The sequence below is a fragment of the Heterocephalus glaber genome, unplaced genomic scaffold (genome assembly GCF_053883595.1).
Source record: "Heterocephalus glaber isolate CG9 unplaced genomic scaffold, H.glaber_assembly_v1.0 deba00001690, whole genome shotgun sequence".
NCBI classification, from domain to species: Eukaryota; Metazoa; Chordata; class Mammalia; order Rodentia; family Bathyergidae; genus Heterocephalus; species Heterocephalus glaber.
Genome location: NW_028258415.1, coordinates 3064963 through 3084710, shown reverse-complemented (window position 1 = coordinate 3084710; position 19748 = coordinate 3064963). Strand labels below are relative to the sequence as shown.

General features: G+C 33.9%; 1 non-coding gene across 1 annotated transcript; it reads left to right on the top strand.

The window, feature by feature from the left end:
- The first annotated feature begins 19029 nt into the window (after positions 1-19029).
- LOC147821796 (U6 spliceosomal RNA) lies at positions 19030-19135 on the top strand. The gene has a single exon (XR_015446551.1). It is a non-coding gene; the product is annotated as a U6 spliceosomal RNA (small nuclear RNA).
- Positions 19136-19748: the final 613 nt, after the last annotated feature.

Here is a 19748-nt window from a genome sequence, read left to right as displayed (position 1 = left end):
CCTTGAAGAGTGCACTGAATGTAAAAGGAGACTGATCCAATAATTCTGGTTACTATGTACTACGTGTGATGTGCTATGTATTATTCCATTTCCTTTATTTTGTGATGTTTAAATTTTGACAAGGATTTTAAGTAATACTAACTGAATTTTAGTCTGTAACAGTGTATGTAGCAGCAGATATATTTGTATTGGAATAAAAGCCCACCAAGAAAGAGACTTAGAAAGTGAGAAACAAAATGAAATCAAATATTAAATGATTTAACCATAATCAAAAAATTTCAGGTGGATTTTATTTGCAGATTGTCATATGATTCATTGCTTTGTTTTCTGTTTCTCTACCATGCAGCTTTTTAAAATATAGCATTGTGTCAATTTTACTTCAGATGATTTGAACGAAAAATAATGGAAGATTCATACTTCCATGTTCCATTGCTTTATATATCTTAATCTTGCAGTTTATTGTTCCCAATGATTTGTTTTCTTCTTCTAAATATATTTTTACAAAGTATCTGTAATGTTTTGAACATTTAAAACATTTTATACATTATATTGTACTTCAGTATTATATTGCAAATTTTTAACATCCAAAGACATAGTTTTAAGGTTATCCATTTTATACAGGTATCTATAGTTCATTAATTTTTACTGCTGTGAACCGATACTTTTATATCTACCTAAGCAGCAGGAATGAATGGAGATGTTGATATTAACAGCCAACGGGTGACTGCACACGAGCAATAATGCGTTTGACAAGGAACAAGTTGTTTTTCTGTATTAGCTTTGAGGAGTTGGGGCAAGTGGAACAATGACAGAGATATTAATATATCACCTCCAGGTGACAGTAGAAATAAGAAAGCTATTGATTTTACAGCATCTTTGTCTCATGAAGAAAGAGAGATGTTTGTTTATTTTAAAGCTACAACTTTTATATGATTTATATGTCATTTATATGCTAGTTCTACTTTTCCCATTTGAAATTTAAGAGTACAAATAAGGGCTTCCTTCCATTTTGGTATGGCTAGTAAAGCTGATGAATTTTAGAAAAATCAAAGAATCATAAGAGTTATGCTTTATATTTTGAAGTAAGGGGAGGCTTTTTTTCACCAGACTTCTTTTACTAATTATTTCTATAAACAGTCGTATTTACAAAAAATGAGGAGTTGTGACCAACTGAATAAAAACAAAAAAAGTCGCACAGAGACAAGTTGATCTGGCCACTAAATGAACAGAATAGCAGAAAATTCTTAATATCCAATAAAATTCAATAGAAATTCAAGACAGAATGAAAAGAAGAAAATTTAAAATAAATTTATAAGAAATGACATAAAGAGAATATAGACCAGTAAATGCACTAGGCTAAGAATGTACAACTAAAGGTATGAGTTCTCTAAGGAAGTAAAAATATTATGAAGTATTATATAAAATTTTTTTTGAACTTTTATTTCATAATAATTAATAAATCAATATAGAAAAAATTTAAAGTAAAACAAAACTATTTTGATCAATATGTCATTTAAATAGACAAATTCTGTGCATGATTGCATATATATATTTATATATATAAATATATATATATATGTATGCTACAGGATCTGTTGTTTTCTATCCTCATCTTTAGATACTAGTAATAAAGAATCATTCAGATTTACCTTTCAATGTTTTAGGTCAAATGAAGAGAACAGGAATAGATATTGCAGATCTTCTTTATTGGAAATCCAAAATCCCTCATTATTTGCTGAGTATGGGCTGATTTCAGGCCCCTTTATGCTAACACTTTATTTGGAACCTGTGTTATTTTGCACAAAGTGGTACACAAGTGAAGATAAAGCCTATGAAAATATAAAAATATTAATTAATCTCATTAATTTTGGGAGTATTTGTGCTGTAGGCATGTTGCCACATCCCTGTAACCATAATTACTCAGGACACTGAGGCAGTAGGATCACAGTTTAAGCCAACCCAGGCAGTTTAGTGAAGTACAATCTCAACAGAAAATTAAAAATAGGCTGGGATCAAATGGAACCTCTAGTTTTAGTTTTTGAGGACTCATCCCTTCTAGGTATCATCCTGAAAGAGTTAGAAGCATCACACTACAGGGATATCTACATACCTATGTTTATAGCAGAACAGTTTATAATACCTAAATTTTGGAAACAGCTCATAAGCCCATCAACTGGTGAATGGGTAAAGAAAATGTATTTAATCTAGGAATTAATTTAACAAAGGAAGCAAAAGACCTCTATGCTGAAAACTACAGCACTCTGAAAAAAGAGATCAAAGCAGATACAAGAAAATGGAAAGACATCCCTTGTTCCTGGGTAGGAAGAACAAATATAGTGAAAATGGCCATGCTTCCAAAACTGCTATATAGATTTAATGCAATGCTGATTGAAATTTCAGCAATATACTTCACAGAGCTAGAGAAAACAATCCAAAAATTCATTTGGAACCAGAAGAGACCTAGAATAGCAAAAGCAACTCTAAGCAACAGAGACATGGAAGGGAGTATCACAATCCCCAACTTGAAACTATGCTACAAAGGTACTGTGATAAAAAAAAAAAAAATAGCATGGTACTGGCAAAAGAACAGACCTGAGGATCAGTGGAATAGATTAGAAGATGCAGAAACACCACCAGACATACTCAGCCACCTCATCTTTGACAAAGGAGCCAACCACCATCATTGGAGGAAAGATAGCCTATTTAATAAATGGTGATGGAAAAACTGGATTTCAACCTGCCAAAGATTAAAACTAGACCCATACCTATTACCATGCACTAAAATAAGATCGAAGTGAATTAAAGATATAAATATTAAGACAGAAACACTAAACTGTCTGGAAGATAAGTTAGGTAGAACTCTTGGAGACATTGGCATAGAAAAAGACTTTATGAACAAAACCTCAGTAGCATGGAAACTAGCACAAAGAATCAAAAACTGTGATCTCATCTTATTTAAAAGCTTCTGCACTGCAAAAGAAACCACCAACAGAGCTAACAGAGAACCTACAATGTGGGAAAAAAATTTTAGCAGCTGTACCTCAAACAAAGGACTACTATCTAGAATATATAAAGAACTGAGAAAAATCATACCCCCCAAATTCAAAGACCCAATTCAAAAATGGGCATCTGAAATGAACAACATTTCTCAGACAAAGAAATAAAAGCAGCAAATAAATATATGAAAAAATGTCCAACATTACTGGTCATTCATTCAAGAGATACAGATGAAAACAACACTGAGATTCCACCTCAACCAAGAAAGAATGGCTGCTATCAAGAAATTAACCAATAACAAATGCTGGCAGGGTTGTGGGGAGAAAGGAACCCTGCTCTATTGTTGGTGGGAGTGCAGACTGGTCCAACCACTGTGGAAATCAGTATGGAGATACCTCAAAGAACCAGGACTAGAGGTCCCATTTGACATGGCTATTCCCCTGCTGGGGATCTTCCCAAAAGAATTAAAAGAATCATACCACAGCGATATATGTCCACCCATGTTTATAGCGGCACAGTTTGTAATAGCTAAAGCTTGAAAGCAGCCCAAGTGCCCATCAACTGGAAACTGGATAAAGAAGATGTGTTTTTCTTTATAAAATGGAGTACTACTCATCCATAAATAACGAGAAACTAGAGTCATTTATAGCTAAATGGATGCATATAGAGGCCACACTCTTAAGTGATATAAATAGGACACACGTGTAAATACTGAATAGTTTCTCTAATGTGAGAAACTGAAAGTGTAAAAAAGGGTTAAAATGACTAAAATGAATAATTGATAATTTGAAATAGGAAAAAAGGTCCAAAGAGGTAGGGGTGAAGGGAGGGGAAGGGGAAAGGAAAGAAGGGAAAGGAAAAATTATGAGAAAAGAAAAAAAAATGGAAATGATGTCTACGTAAATAAGGAAGGGTGGAGGGGGTGAAGGGTTCACAGGTAATGGGGAAAAAATAAGAATCAAGATACATCATGTAGTGGTACAAACACCCAATGATAAATGTAAACGTATTGTATTCCTAAAATGTACCAATAAAAGAATTTAAGAATAAAAAAAATGTAAATGTATTTATACAAAATGGAGTACTACTCTTCTATAAAGAAGGATAAATTTGAGACATTTTTAGGTAAAAAGATGCATCTCAAGACCATGATGTTAAGTGAAATAAATCAGACACATAAGTTTAAATATCTTGTTGGTTTTCTTGTGTTAGAAACACAAAGTGTAAATAAAGAGCAAAATGGAGGGTACGTATTGGAAAGTAGGAAGATCTCATTCAAATGGGAAGGGAAAGAAGGTGAGGGGGAGGAAAAGAAAAAAGTATTTTAACATAAATAGAATGGAAGGAAAATATAGAAACAGATTTTGTAAATAGAGAGGAGAAGACAGGTTCAAGTGAGAGAAGGTAAATGGGAAAAAAGGAATTTAGATATATTATGTACAGGTACAAATTCCCCGTGATGAATGGGATCTTTATGTATGGCAAACATGTAGCAATAAAAAAAAAAGATTAAAAATTTGGCTGGAGTTTAGTTTAGTGGGAGGGTGTTTGCCTTGCATGTTCAAGGCCTTGGTTACTCTCCAGTACTTTAAATAAATAGAAGAAAATACAAATGGATACTAATAAATCAAGAGAATAAGAACAGCATTTAATTCAATGGGAATAAAGTGAATCAAAGTTCTCTGAGAGTTAAGTGGATTTCCTCAAAAGGAAATAATGCTTTGGTTTGTCATTGTTTACTTATTTAAAACTCTGAATTTTTTAAAGATAAAATAACCCTGAGGAAAATGTAACATTTTAATTTTCCTAAATCAAAGAACTACTAACCAGACAAGAATCTTGCTTTAGGCTACATGAACAAAGAACAAAACAATAACTATATTTAGGCAGTATGATTTCATTTTTAGTACTTTTATAACTTCTCCATATGAAAATTAGCTGGTGATTTGTGTTTTCCTTCCTGTGAACTATGGTTGACTCTTTAATCATTTTTTCATTATAAATTTTGACACAAAAACTTCTTTTGAAGGTATGACTTTTTAGGTTAAAATGAAACATAATTAAATGTAACTCTTAGAAATATATATTTTTTCTATTAATTGTCAGTAATTGGATGAAAATGAGCACCTCTTCTCCCATATCCTGAACCATAAGGAATGTTCACACTGCACAGCTGGAAAGAGCTCAATAACTGGCATGTGGGGATATGGTGAAATTTAGCCTTTTCAAGCAGATTTTTTAAAGCAATGACATATTGTCTCATCAACACATCTAAGAGCTTCTATTTTTGAAATGCTTCACTTATCACTTGTAGAGTGTTGAAATGGAACCTATTTTTTCCCCAAAGAGAACATTCCTTAGCAAAGACAGATTGTGTCATCTGCTGTACGAAACTGTCCCTCATGAAACACTCTGTCTATGGAGACAAGGGCATGCTTTCTGTTTGAAAAACGTGAATATTTAAAACTCAGAACTTTTACTTTATCCCTGAGTGATAATTTTTGTTAGGCACCAATAATTTTAACACTTTGTACTTGTATTCCTTCAAAACTCCAATTTTTCTAATTAAGACAAATTTATGCTTTATAAAAGACAATTTAAGAATGATAGAAAATGCAGAACACAAGTGAATATTGTAATTGCAGGAAAAATTTTTGGTTAATGCCCCAACTCTCCCTTATCCTACCAAATAATGCACATTTTGTGAAAAATGAAGGAATTATGTTAAAGCAGATATATGTGTAGACGTGGAAAAGTTGATGGACTTCGAACAACTCTGGTCAGGGTTGTTGCCTTTTGGGGCATAGGGATGGCTTGGCACAACATAGTTGTTATTCAGGAGGCAGTTGAACTTCCAGTGGCAGTGTCCTCCTCAAATCGCAGAACTTTTTCCTGCTGGTGGCAGTGGTGCTTGCTATATACTGTTAAGAGAGAGGCAAAATATGCATATATGTTTTGAACATAAACTTTTTACTGTACTATAATATTCATCTCCCTCTCCCTCTCCCTCTCTATGTACTTTCCCAGTTGCCATTTGGTGAGCAACTTTCCTCTACCACTGAGTCCAACTTGTTCTCTGCTTTACCACTAATTCAAAAACAATTGAGCCACTGACCATAGATTGAAACCTTGAAAATGTGAACTAAAATAACTACTTCCTCCTTTTACATTTTTAAAGGGCTTTATCCTACAAAACCTTTTTTTTTTTTAGCAAAACATTTATTGGTATATTTTAGATATACATAATGATAACACTCATATAGGGAATTTTGTACCAGTAATTTATCACAAGTATTTTGTCACAGAAACAGAAAGCTGAGTGACAATAGCACCGAAGTTATAATTTAAAAACTCTATTTTAAAACACTAAAAATTCAGAGGAAAACAACAAATATTCCTAGTGTCCCCCAAGCCGTCTTTCTTTCATTTCTGAGTCAATACCCCAGAAACGTAACTGTAGATCCTGACTTTCGTTTTCACTGTCTGTTTTTACCTGTTTGATTTTATACACAGATGAGGACACTCAATATCTACTTTATTGTTTCTGGCTTTTTTTACTTAATATTTTCAGACTTGTACTCTGGAAATTGTTTTAGTCATTCAGGTGTGAAAAGGATTAACGAATCAGTAAACTTATGTGTTTAAAGTCAATAAGGAAATATATATAATTTAATGTAATAGATTATTTCAAATAATATATATTATAAGAATCATGTGTGTGGCTAACATATGCTTAAACAGTTGTCTGAAAGTATAAATGTTTTAAATTCTATTAGTGTAAGAATAGCAGTTTGAGAAGGAACAATTGGAATATAGAGAGGGGAGGACTGTCAGTGATATCATTTTTTATTCTTATTCATAAATTGATACAAATTGTGTAAATCTGTTAAGGCAGATAAAAGAGACAATTTCATCACATAAAGTCTAAGTACATAGTCAGAAAACCTTAAATAAAAATACATATATTACAAATCAGGAGGTAGACAATAAATGAACTTATTTCTCTCATCATATTGATATTTTGCTTATAATAATTGAAACTTTTTTCCCTTTCTGATTGTTATTATAATGAGAGTTTTACATAAATTTTAACCCATTTGCTATATAGGAATACAGCCATATTTCTGTTTTATTGTTTAACCTGAAGTTTAAATAATTTTAACACTAAACTTGATATTCTAACAATGTTAAAGTTACTTTTATAATTAACTGTGATGGTTAATCTTTATTGTCAATTTGATTGGCCACAAAGCAGCCTGGATGGTTAACATTTCTGGGTGTGTCTGGATGGATTATGAGGGTGTGACCTTGGACACTACACCCATCTTTTGTTCCTTTTCTGACAGTTTTCTCAGTCCTTTATATCCTGGCCATTATGAAGTGAGAAGTTTTCCTCCTCTAAGCCCTTCCACCATGATTTTTCTGCTCTTGTGTGGGCTGACCAAGGACTGATACCTCTAAAACCATGAGCTAAAACAAATGTTTCTTCTTTAAGTGGTAGATGTTGGATATTTTGTCCTAGCAACAGAAAAGTGACTAACACACTAATATTAAATTCAAACAATCTTAACATTTTATGGGTACCTTATTATTCCTACATCTTACATATCTTCTCCATATTTATATTTTCACTGAAGTACGAGGTTTGTATTTATTTTGGGAATTATTTTTAAAGAGAAGGGACAAGATGGATCTCTTGCAATAGGGAAGAGGTCTAAGGGAACAAGGCAAGAAGTGAGGAGGAAGGCAAGGAGATATGTAGAATAAAGATATGTCACATACATAAATCTAATATTGTCAATTAATGTAAACACTTTGTCATAATATGAGCTAAGATTAATAATGGCAACAGTAGGGAATAATGGAATAGGAGAATTGGAGGAATGAGGGAGAGAGGAAGGAAGGAGAAAGGGGTTTGAAAAGGGAAACAGGCTATGTTATGTACACATAATCACTCAGTAAGATGATTGTAAACTGCATGTGCTGCAAATATGTACCAATAAAATTTTAAAAAGCTTTTTAAAAGTGAGGTCAAGATAAATCCTTCCAGTGTGATACAATAGGCATACACTTCACATTAATAAAGTACTACCTGAAATGAGGTTACACATCCTATGCTGTGAAAAATTGTGTGCCTGACTTGTTCAGAGCCTGGAGAATTGTGTGTTTCTGACAAGGAAGTTACGGAGGAGATGGAGAAGCAGAATGAAAATGAACTTAATTGAGAAGTCCAAAAGTAGAGGATGAAGATCAATGTGTGTTCCTTTAATGACTACTGGAAAATGTTCTATATAAAATATACACTAAGTCAGGGGAACAGATAGGTCTAGCATATCCACACAGTATAGAGCTAGAGCTTCTATACTCGAACATTTAAATTTTGCACAGTGGTCCTGTGACACCTATTCATAATGGTAGATATTTATTCTTATGCTTGAAAAGATAAGAACTATTCATGGGTGCACATCATCCATATTTATTTAGTACTATTGGGCTGAATGTTTAACATATCTTCAGCACAGATCAATACGGACACATAGTATAATATTATCCACCACAAAGTCAACTGAACACAAGTAGAAATTTGATTTTATGCAACTTCCTACTCCAGAAAGTTTTTAAATTAAATTTTACTGCAGTTAAAGCTTATAAACACTTTTAAGACTTGTCTGATAAAGACTTGTTTTTTAGGCTCACAATGTTATTACTATAGCTGATATCTAAATGCTCATAGAATGTCTCATTTTCTGACATGGGCTCTATAATGGCATTGCCTTTGACCAAGTGATACACTATCAAGCAAAAGAGATGTAAAAATGAGTGTATAAAATAGTAACTCCTGCCTTTAATACATAATTCACTATCCATAATCTACTGATCTTATAAAGAAGGAATCTAGCCCCTTGAAGGGCCAACTAAAATTTCAATGGGGGAGAGTCTGTGTGAAGATGGAATATTGTCTTTTAGGATGTGGTGCATACTGTAAACAAATATTGGTTCCTTAAGAGGTAAAACACAGATCCAGGAACCATGAAAGTATAGATATAGCAGTGACCCATTCTGTTTCTCCCACTGTTTCTGCTTCTTGCTTTCACAGTTTAAGATATATCAGCTCAGAGATTTTTTTGTACCAAAAGGGGAAAGCTTCTACCAGCCATACACATTTCACAGGGGAAATTTGTACTGTGCAGGAACATAGTACACATTTCACTAAGCATATGATCCTTATGCCGCTTGGATATTTTTCGATCCTCAAAATGGCAGCCAGTAGGGAAAGAATAGTTGATTGTGATAGAGTAGTTGATTGTGTTTATTCTAAAGATGAATGGTGGTGAGTAGTTCATACATTAAGGTCAACTAAGGTAATAATAACATACTTTAAATGAGAAATTATAACTATAGCTTTAAAAAATCATGGAAATCAGGATATCATGCAACTGACTCTTAGAAAGAAAGACAGTGTTAAATGAGGGTGAAATAAATCTAAATGGGTAATAAAGGAGAAATGACAAATACAGCTTTACAGTGAAGTATAGTAGTAGGGCTTTTGTATATCCTATTAGACTCTCATGTTTTGCAATCAATTATGATCAACCACCATCTTGAACAAAATAATGAAGGATGGAATAAACTTAATATGAAATGCAGTGTGTGTGATCAATATTAAAGACACATGAAGCTGCAATTTGAAGTGCTCAATATGTGTTCCTTCACAACTCTTGGATTCTGCTGTTTCTAATTGCTGTCACCTATGGCTGCTCCTGAGGACTATTCTTAGGCTCCTGCAATAGTTTCATCTCTAGGTGCAAACACTGAAGTTTCTGGAAATTTACATTTTCCAATGACTGGATGTGGAGACAAAGCATTGTCTGATTTCTGTGCCAGTGTGAAAGTCCTTTATTTGAGTTAGGGAAAACTTCAGGCTCAATTCATACTCCAGACATCTTGTAAAGAATCAGGCTAAAGCCATAATCCGTTGAATTTTTATAAAAATCACCTTGCTGGGCTTTGTCTTTTTTCTTGCCTAGTTTTTCTTAATATCTGACTGATTTCTCACTTGTACATATGTTCATTTCTCAAAATGTGCTTTTGTGAGAATATTGGCCTAGGATGACTTCATACAAAATGCATAATGAAAGAAATATGGTTCTGAACAAAACAGACATATGCACACTATAACACACAAAATTAGTAATTTTAAAGCGGATCACAAATAGTCAACTGCAGTGTCTAATAATTGGAGCTTTTGACAAAGAACTGGAAAGTCTCATCTCTCTACTCCACTTTAACCGCATGCAGACTGTTGGTATGTTGGTTGTTATCCCTGTGGATGGAAGAATGGGGAGTCCTTGCTATATAGATATTCTTTCATTCCCAGTGGAATGTATTTTATCATTGTCTCACAATAAAAAATGGTGATATCCTTCCCAGAAGTACACCATTTTCTCTCACCTACAACAATTTGACACAGACTACAGGCAAACATTTGTAGCAAGAATTTTAACCATATACAGCAAACATCAATTATTCCAGGTGTCCACAACCCCCAAGACATGAACTGGTAGCAGAGTGTGGCCTGTTAGGACCTGGGCCACTTGGCAGTTGGTGAGTAGCAAGCGTCAATTTGTATTTACTGTCAGTGTGCATTGCTCACATTACTGCCTAGCTCTGCATCCTGCCAAATCAAAGGCAGCATTAGATTCTCAGAGGCAAAAAAGCTTCTGTGAACTGTGCACACAAGAGATCTAGGTTGCATGATCTTTATGCAAATCTGATACCTGATCATCTGAGATGGAGCTGAGGCAGCGATGATAGTGCTGGAGAGTGGTTGCAAATACAGATTAACATGAGCAGGAAGGTTTGAGTGCACAGAAATCACAATAAATCAATTTCATCTAGGCCTATATCAAAATCCTATTAGTGAGTGGTGACAATTAGAATGTATCTGGGCAGGCTTTTATAGTGGCAAGAGAATTGATGTACTTTAAAAGCTGTTTCTGGTAGCAGGCTTAAAGTTAGAATCCAATATTTATTTTAGGTTATGCATGACCTGCCCATTATTTTATTTATAACATCCATCTACATCTCTTTCCTACACTGAACAGTTGTTTTGGTCACAATTTTAGTAAGCCACAAGTTAATTCTAGCCAAAACGAGCGAAAACTAAATGTTAGTGGAAAATTTATTTGAAAAAGAGGAAAGGCCCAACGAGGAGATAGCAGAAGACACTAAGACTGTCAACAAAAGGAAAGTTCCATTTCAAATGAAATACCATGAGTTCTGCCTAAATTATGAGTTCATTGCAAGTGATTCACTTTCTCCAAGCCCACTTTTTATAATATGTGGTGACAAGAGGCCCCACAAAGCCATGAAACCTTCATTACTGCTTTACCACATGGAGACCAAACACCCTGCAATAAAAGATAAACCTTTGCAACTTTTTAAAAGGGAAAAAAAGTGAACCCAAAGGACAGAAGCAATTATTAAAGGATACCATTTCATCAAATATATCTGCATTAAAGACATAGTCTTAGTGGCAAATCTCATTGTTAAACCCAAGAAGCTCTTCATTATTGGTGACGAGTTGAGCCTGCTTACTGCTATGGACATATGTCTGGAAAATTGAGAAGATGCAGTTCACAAGGGGGCATATGTTCCTTTTTGGGCTGGCACTATAACTAGATAAATTGATGAAACAGTACAGGATATTGAGGCACAAGAGCTAGAGAAGGTTAATGAATTACCACAGTACTCAGTCCACGTTGAAAAGCCTACCAATTTTTCACAATGTAAAAATGGTAGTTTTTGTGTCATATATCTTTCAGGATGATGTACATGAGAATGTGTTATGTGCAGTTTGAGGCCAACCAAAACCATAGCTGTGTTACTACTTAAACCTTTGAGTGTTTACATATCAGAAAAACTGAACTGGCTATTTTATGTTAGTATACACACATCCAGAGCAGAATCCATGAATGGTTATCTTTCTGGTTTAACTACTCAGGTCAAAGAGTTTCAGTCTATGCACTACATCATCCATTCAGAAAAGCTGACTATGTGGAAAAATGTTACTTGAATGTAACAACAGTTTGCAGGATGTGGTTACAATTAGCAAACACATTAAAGTACATGTCTTAACTCACATCTGTTGATGCAGCTTTGTGAGATGTGTGCAGAGCACTCACATCTTCTCATATACACAGAGGTGAGATGGCTTTCTAATAGGAAGATCACTGGGCAGCCTGTTTACTCTTGTAACATATTCAACTTGTTCATTCAAATCAATGTATCACTTCAGGTGAGAATGACAATTGTGTTCAGGTTGGCAGATAAAATGTCTGCATGTGAAAGCAAACCAGAACTATTGGAATGGTCAGTGAATGTTGGAATTTTTGACACGTTTCCATCATTAGCAGAGGTTTTGAGAGAGAATGAGATGGGGCTTTCTTCCAGGTGCTGCATCGCCTACCTCTGCTTTCAAAACATTTTGAGCATTACTTCCCAATCACAAAAATACTCAAAATTGGGAAAGAATAGAACTGTGAGCTATTTGTGAATAAACTAGATGAATCAAATTTGTAAGTGGTAGAAGAGGATGAACTGCTTGAAATCACAAGTAATAATGGCCTTAAAAGTATGTTTGAGGCCACTTCAAGGCTCCATACCTTCTGGATAAAGTCAGAGCAGAATGTCCTGAGGTTGCTACAAAAGCATTAAAAATTTATTCAATTTCCAAATCTTATGATTCAGAAGCAATGTTTCCTGCAGTGAGAGTAACCAAAAGGTGAATGTAGAGTAGACTGTAGATAAGCAACATATTTTGGGTGTCACTGGGACCATATAGTTGCAAAAATAAGCTCAGAGCACTTCCTGATTCTGAACTATGGTGAATTTTATAGTTATCTAATTATATATTACAATGTAATAATAATGTAAATAAAGGACACAATAAATATGATGTGCTTGAATCATCAAAACTACCACCCTCACACCCAGTCCATGGAGAAATTGCCTTCCAAGAAACTGGTCCCTGGTGGCCAAAGTGGGTGGGGACTGCCTAATTGTGTTACACAAATTGAAGGTGTAAACCAAGAATTATCAGTATAATAGAAAAATTTAGACAATGGAAGAGAAGTAACAATGTTCAGGAGTATGAAAGAATGAAAAGACAAAGAGATCCCATTACAACAAAGTACTCATTGCAAAATGGAAACATAAACCTGGAAATCATTTTTAAAAGACAACAGAGCTATATAAAAATGAGTCAAAAATATATATTTATACTGTTTTACCACAGAAGATAAAGGAATTACTATCCAATGTAACAAGAGTACTTAAGCAATCAAGAAGATACTATATGTACAAACTTGGGTTTCTACAAAAACAATTAAAATGAACACATAAATAATATTATTCAGAAAATAATCGTGTCTATAACAGTAAATAAAACAAATGTTTTTTATAATATATACACACAGAAACACATGCATAGACATGCACAAAGTACTTAACTATCAAATGTAAGAGAAAATTATTAAATTATTTGAGAAAATATTTGAAACTATATTCTAAAATGGAGCATTATTAAACTAATTCTTATGTCACACACCAAAAGTAAACATACATAGACATACTATGCTAACTCAAAATCATGGAAAATACATATCCTATTATGCACAAGCAGACCAAAATATATTCCCAAAGAGGGAGAAAATATTTACAAACTCTCACAAATAATATCCACAGGCTAAAAAAATGAATAATAATTAAATTATAATCCAAAATAAGTCCAATATCTCGAGATAATTAGTAGAGGAGGAAAAGAGAGAAGCAAATAAATACATAAAAGAGATTCTTTTCCCTAATAGTAATATGGACTGATCCTCAAATATACTCACTATATCATTTAATAATGAATAGACTGGCTAAAATTAAAATGAAATTTGAACAATGATACACAGAAATTAAAATGTTCCTATAATAATTGTAGAGATCAACTTTGTAATATTAATAAAGCTATAGTCGCGGAAATCTTAAGAATTTTCCCATTAGCTACTGATTTTTCTTATACCCATTGTTTTAGTGTGAGTTTGCAATAATTAATCATTACATCAATTTGGGTAATTGGTATATGCATAAGCATATACCAAATGTTGAGCATTTTCAATCCCTTCACCCACCCCCATCCACTTCTTTCCTTCTTTTTTCTTCTTTTCCATCCACTTCTTTCCCCACTGCCCCTAGTTACTTTCTCCATATCTCACAAATTGGCCTTTTTTTCCCCTCTTATCTCTTTTTTATTTTATTAGTATTTTAGATTCCTTATATAAAAGAAAGCATGTGATTGTTGGAGACCCCTGCAGTAAGGTTCCAGTACCCACCTGCCTAATGAGAAACAAAGACCTGAGAGAAAGAATGCACTAAGAGGGCCGGGGATTTAGCTCAGTGGTTTCAGCGCCTGTTGTGCAAGCGCAAGGACCCCAGTTCGATCCCTGGCACTAGAAAAAAAAAAAAAAGAATGAACTAAGAGAGAAAAAGCAGGGGGCCAGGACGACCAATGCCTGTGCAACTGACAAAGGCGCTGGGCAGTCCCACGCACTGACTTTTATTGGCAATCAATTGGGGTAAAGGTGATGGGGGGGTTTCTATGGAAATTAATGTAAACAAGACTCAGAAAGGACAAGAATTCTCAAATTGGGAATAGACAAAATCTACGATTGTAATCGGAACATTGTCCTTCTAGTCTGAAGGTTTTAGTTGAGGGAACAGAATTTGGGCGCGAGTTACTCTGACCTCGGCACATAGGCTCCAGCTGGCCTCACTTCTACAAACAAGCCAATTGAGGGTTAAACTCTTCACAGCCGGCCTTGGGCATAATCAATATTACGGTCCTCTGCATGTGATATTTGATTTTCTGTGTCTGAATTATTTCACTTAATCTTACAATCTAATTCCCATACGTTTTCTTTCAAATGACAAGATTTTATTCTTCATGATGGTTGCATAATATTCACATATATATCACATTTTCTTTATCCATTTTTGAAGGTCATGTGGACAATTTCTAGAGCTTAGTTATTGTGAATTCTGCTGCTATAAACATGGTTATATCCATTGTTTATAAACAATCACATGTTCATCATCAGTAGAACAGATAAATGTTCGTGTCTATGACTACATTAATAAATACTGTGTATATTCTCAAGGTAATTTTATTGAATATATATATAAGTATCTTTACAAATATATTTTTATAATAGAAAAATATTTGCACCCAATGTACCAATTATTTAGCACTCTTGCCAAAGCATCATGTATGTCCATGTTAGTTTTCACAAAATGTCTATGTAATATAGATTTAGACACAAATTTTCACAAAAAAAAACTAAGTCACAGAAGTATTTAGCAATTTGCTCGAAATTACTCACCAAATGACTAGTAGAACCAGAGATTAACCTAGTCACTATAGCTCTACATCCCATTCAATAAACACTAAGCTTAATGTTCAGTATAAGAGTGAGAGATAATCAAATAATAATGTATTTGTGCAATATCACCCATATAATATTTGAAATAAATGATTTTTCTACATGTGCAACCTTGATTTGTCTCAAAAGATTTCTATAAACCAAAAACCTGTTAAAAAAACCAAATTCAGTATGAAACATGCAACATAAAAAGCTTAAAAATCTATAAAAATAAAAACAGACATAGATGACTATATATATTAAACTAAGAATGACATGGGTATGACAAGGAATACAGCAAGCTTCAGAGAGTTGTATTTAGATCAGAGAATACAGTTGGAAAGACATACAAAAGGGCTTCCACAAAATTCTTCTATTTTAAATAAAGAAAGAAACACTGCAGATGAGAAAGGATACATTAGTCATTCCTATGCATATTGGGATTTTTCCATAACTCACTGACTCAGGGTGTCAAAGTAGCAAAACTGTGGGAGGAAAATTTGTCAACTCATTACAGCAACATTGAAAGGCTTCCAGGTGCTGTGCTCAGACCAGAAGCAGGGGACATGAACTTGTCATCCTCCGATGAGCTCCCCCGAGAATGGATGTTCTCACAATGGACACAGAAGCCTCAGCCAAGGGTGTTTCTCAAACAGCAAGCATTCATAACCATCCGTGTGCCACTAGAGGACAAACAGGGAAAATGCATAGGAATAATTAATTAAGGAAAATAGTGCAGAATCCATAGTATACATGAAATAAGCATGCTTAAAAAGACCTCCATCAGAGGCCAAATGAAAATTGCAGAAAACTATGACATTTTATGCCTATTAGGTTTATTAGAAGTGCATTATCCATGAAAAGTAACACAAAGCCCAAAATTGGAAAAAAAGATCAAAATTCAAATAGAAGGCCATCAAGATGCAATGCTATGTGAATGCTATTAAAGTTAAGGAAACAATGAACACAAAGAAATAAATATAAGAGATATGATCAGTATATAAGCAAACCACACAATATTCTTGCTAACATATCATTTGTTAGAATTTAGTCATGTGACTAAAATATTTAAGTAATAATCTTTTCTTGGTTAACTCTTAGTATCATAAGAAATTGTTTTCAGAGTCATAATAAGAGTTGACTACTAAGTAAAATATAGAAACTTTTCTCTGGAGAAACATGGTAGGTGATGTGATTGAAGGGGACTGCAGAGATGACTTCAGTTATGCTGGTAATGATGTTGGGTGCAAGTGTGTTGATTACAGTTATTTTAAATGGTGTATGTCTTATGTTTTTGTATGAATGACAGAAAAATAATGATGGATTTTGTACCTGAATTTCAAGGCATGCACACACACATGCACACATGCAGTATACACTGATGTCCACACTTCTCTCAATACTGAGATATTCCTTTCACCAAGTACACTGGAAGCAGAGCTGGCAGATGGCTCCTGACTGTCTCTGGTGAATATTGGCCACATTGCACAGGTGCTTTATGGCTTTATGGAAAGTCATATAATCCTCCTTCATATCCACTGGCTACTGGGCATGTAGCTTACTGGTAGAACACTTGCCTAACATGCACAAAACCCTGGGTTCAATCTCCAGCCCTGCAAAAAAAAAAATAAATAAATAAATAACATCGATTAGTTGTTATATGTAGGGAAAAGGATAACAAGTTAAATATTTGGCCCATTTACCTAAATCTGTCACAGGGCCATGAAGACAGACCCTGTGACTTTTGTTGTACTTGAATCATTGATAAGCTTATTCCTCTCTCCAATTTTATTTTCTTATTTTTTATAGAAGTTAATCTACTATGCACAATCTACTACATGTTCTGTGTATAATTTGCCAACTCAGAGCCAAATTTTCCAAAAAGCCTCTTAAGAAAAAGAAGGCTAGACCTTGTATTATGTGTTCACAAAATATTAGTCAATTAATGGATGAAACATTACGTAGATTGGACATACTTAATGACAAATAATTGATGACCACAACTGTAAAAATGCCACTAATTTTTAGTTTCCCTAACAACACAAAAGCATTGCTTAATTTTACAAGTACTTCCCAATTTAAGATTTTGCTTGCAGAATAGAGAAAAAATTAATATATTTTTAACAACTGTATAAATTATAGGTATCATAGCTAAATTATTAATTCTCAAAGAGTGTTAAAATGCAAGACAGTTTAGAGGAAAGAAGGGATGCTAAATAAATCAATGGTGATTTTAATAAACTAGAAGCTTTTAGGTGCTAAATCTGTCTGCATCTGATCTGAATTGCAATTACCTGTCAAAAATTCATCCATCATCACAATCTCCAAACAAACTTTCTTGGCAGCAGATGTTTGAGGAAAGCTATTTCGTGTGGCAAATTTTTCTTTTGGTTTACAACATCCTCAGGAATGACAGAAATTTCAGGGAATGTTTCAGCACAACTCAGCAAAAACCTGCTAGGTGCAAAAAAATAGTGTTTTACACAGTTTATATAATTTATAGATGCATCCTTAAACAGAAACTATTCATTCATGAACTAATGTTGTGAAACTTATTGTTTCTAAATAACATCCATAATCTTTGATTCCAATATTTCAATATTTTATAGGAATACAAGGCAATGTATATTACAACAATGCATTTGAACAAAATATTTCATTTTATAGTCTCTTTTCAATTTAAAGAATTGTAAGTTGTAGTTGGATAAAATAACTTCAATATAATAGTCATTTTTAATGTCCGTTGATAACTTAAAGGAAAATAGGATCTACAATGACCTTGCTAAGAGCAAAGACTCATAAATTATTGACTAAAAACCAAAATGTTGGCTATAACTTCAGCTTCTTCACATTTATGCTTTCTTTGAAAATTATATTGCTACATTTTAGATTTTATACCAAGAAAGTACATTCCTAGTTCAACTATCATCTAACAATATTTATAACTAAATAGTCTGTGTGGTACATACCACATTTTCATAATAATTGGTTCATCAATCTTACCCAAATAGTGAATATATGAATGCTTTTTTGTCTCTTTCATTATGGTCAAATATTCTTGGCAGTATTCATTATATTATTAAAAAATCCAAAATTTTTAAAGGAAGACATGTGATAATATCTTTGTGATTTAAGGACAAAAAGGTTTTCTTAGATAAGAAAATGAAAAAAAAGTACAATGAATTTCCAAAAAAGAAAGTAAACTTCATGAATAGAAACTTCTGTTAATCAAAATACACTGTAAGAAAATGACCAGAGCCAGGTGTAGTGGTGCACATCAGTAATCCCAGCACTCTGGGAGGCTGAGCCAAGAGGGGTAAGAGTTCATGCCCAGTCTGGGCAGCTTAGCATTTGAGTGAGATCCTGTCCCAAAATAAGAAAAATAATTTTTTTTTTTTTTAAAGCTGAGGATGAAGCTCAGTGAAAAGTTCCAAGGGCAAAAAGTAAAAGGTGGGAGGAGAAGGAGGAGGAGGAGTAGGAGGGGGAGGGGAGGGGGAGGGGGGAGGAGGAGGAGGAGGAGAAGCAGGAGAAAAGAAGGATGAAAATAAAAAGAAAATGGCTAGGAATGCTCTTGTTGGCAGCGTATATTCTAATTTAGAATGGTACAGAAAAGATTTGCATGGCCCCTGTGTAAAGATGATGCACAAATTCATGAAGTGTTCCATATTTTAAAAACTATGCATGTCATAAATTGGGACAAATAATAACAAAACAAATAAAAATGATCTCCTACAACTCAGTAATAAAAGTACAATAAAAATTACCTGTAAAGTCATGGAATTTTGTTGTTGTTGTTGTGACAGGGTCTCACAATGTAGTCCAGGCTAGTCTTGAACTCACTGTGTAGACCAGGCTGACCTTGAACTTGGAGCCATACTCCTGCCTCAGCCTGCCAGGTGTGCATCACCCTGCCCAGCAAATATGGAAACATTTTTACACACAGTTCACTAAGTATTTAAAAATCTCTAAAAATACTAAGAATAACCAGATTTAAAAATAAAAGTGGGATTATAAAGAAGCTGGGGAATTTTGGTTACCAAGTGGAATAGCTGCATTCCTTCAGGACCCCATCATACAACCAAAATTTATAAGACAAAGCATATACAATGTTGAAAATCTAAAGAATGCACAACACACAGTGACCAAAAGCCAATGATGGTAAATCTTTTAGAGCCTTCACTTATAACAAACAGCCAGCTTTAGCTTGTGTGCCATAGGTTTGCCCCACTGCATAAATTATAGCCTTTGGTTCAGAATATGGTAGCAGTGCTGTTCTGTGAAATG